This window comes from Otolemur garnettii, unplaced genomic scaffold (genome assembly GCF_000181295.1).
Source record: "Otolemur garnettii isolate 467f Iridium unplaced genomic scaffold, OtoGar3 scaffold00081, whole genome shotgun sequence".
Lineage (NCBI taxonomy): Eukaryota > Metazoa > Chordata > Mammalia > Primates > Galagidae > Otolemur > Otolemur garnettii.
In genome coordinates, this window is record NW_003852476.1 from 3235614 (window position 1) to 3237530 (window position 1917).

At 44.8% G+C, this 1917-nt stretch overlaps 1 protein-coding gene across 1 annotated transcript in view; it reads left to right on the top strand.

The window, feature by feature from the left end:
- Positions 1-1917, top strand: part of KIAA0586 (KIAA0586 ortholog) — a 156307-nt gene that overhangs the window by 18127 nt on the left and 136263 nt on the right. The window lies entirely within an intron of this gene.

Here is a 1917-nt window from a genome sequence, read left to right on the forward strand (position 1 = left end):
CTTTCTTCCCCTCTAAGTGCAGTGCTCTGTATGTTCTAGCTCAAATATTACTAGTTGAGATCTCTCCCTTTAGTTTTTCTTACTTTTACAGCATTTTTGTTCATGCCATTTTTAAGGCACTTCTATCACATTATAATTATTTGTTTATATCTGTGGTTCTTGGCCTGGGAATTGTGCATCAGAATTACTTAGCTTTATAAAAATTTACCGGCTTGAGTCTCTAGAGATTTTGAACCAGCAGGTGGTGGAATGATCCTGATGCACACTAGAGCCACCTAGCGTACATATTCACTTCTACATTTAAGTAATTAAAAGAAGGAACCTCTTTTTTAGGGGGGACAGAGTCTCACTATGTTGCCTTTGGTAGACTGCTGTGGCATCACAGCTCACAGCAACCTCAAACTCTTGGGCTTCAGAGATTCTCTTGCCTCAACCTCCCAAGTAGCTGGTGCTGCCATAACACCCAGCTATTTTCTGTTTCAGTTGTAATTGTTGTTTTGCAGGCCCCGGTGGGGCTTGAATCTGCCAGCCTCCGTGTATGTGGCTGGCGCTGAAACCACTGTGCTACAGGTGCTGAGCCAAGAAAGACCCTCTTTTAGTGCCTTTTGAATATGAGGCCCTGGGTTATATGTGTTCTTGACTGATATGGTGACTCACACCTATAATCCCAGCACTCTGGGAGGATGAAGCGGGTGGATTACCTGCACTCACAGGTTTGAGACCAACCTGCACTAGAGTGAGACCCTGTCTCTAAAAAATAGCCAGGTGTTGTGGTGGGCGCCTGTAGTCCCAGCTACTCGGGAGGCTGAGGCAAGAGAATTGCTTGAGCCCAAGAATTTGCGATTGCTATTGTGAGGCCTCAGGACTCTACTGAGGGTGACAAAGTGAGACTCTATCTCAAATAAATAAATAAAAGGTTTTCCTTACAAGGAGCTCATAGTATACTTTCCTATTTTTGGAACTTTTTTTTTTGGCTGGGGCTGGGTTTGAACCCACCACCTCCACCTCCAGCATATGGGGCCAGTGCCCTACCCTTTTGAGCTACAGGCGCTGCCCTGAAATTTATTTATTTATTTATTTATTTTTTGAGACATAGTTCCACTTTGTTGTCCTTTGTCATAGCTCCCTATGTTGTCCTCGATAGAATGCTGTGATGTCATAGCTCAAAGTGATTATTCTGTCTCAGCCTTCTGAGTAACTGGGACTACGGGCACCTGCCACAACACCCTGCTAGTTTTTCTATTTTTAGTAGAGATGGGGTCTTCCTCTTGCTTAGGCTGGTCTAGAACTCCTGAGCTCGGGTAATCTACCTGCCTTGGCCTCCCAAAGTGCTAGGATTACAGTTGTGAGCCACCATGCTGCCCTGTTTTAGAACTTTGAAGTATTCGAAACTACCTAGCACTTCATAAACTTTTTTTTGAGACAGAGTCTCACTATGTTGCCCTTGGTTGAGTGGTATGGTATTACAGCTCACAGCAACCTCAAGCTCCTGGGCTTAAGCGATTGTCTTGCCTCAGCCTCCTAGGTAGTTGGGACTATAGGTGCTCACCACAGCACTCGGCTATTTTTTATAGACAGGGTCTTACTCTTGCTCAGGTTGGTCTCCAACTTGTCAGTTTAGGCAATGCACCTACCTCAGCCTCCCAAGTAGTGGGATTACAGGTGTGAGCCACCTCACCTGGCTTATTTTATTTTTTTTAATTTTATTTATTTATTTTTTTGAGACAGTATCTCAAGCTATGATCCTGCGTAGAGTGCTGTCACAGCTCACATCAAACTCCAACTCTTGTCTTTTTTTTTGGCCAGGGTTGTGTTTGAACCTGCCACCTCCAGTATATGGGGCTGGCGCCCTCAACCTTCAGCTCTTGGGCTTAAGTGATTTTCTTGCCTCAGCCTCCCAAGTAGTTGGGACTACAG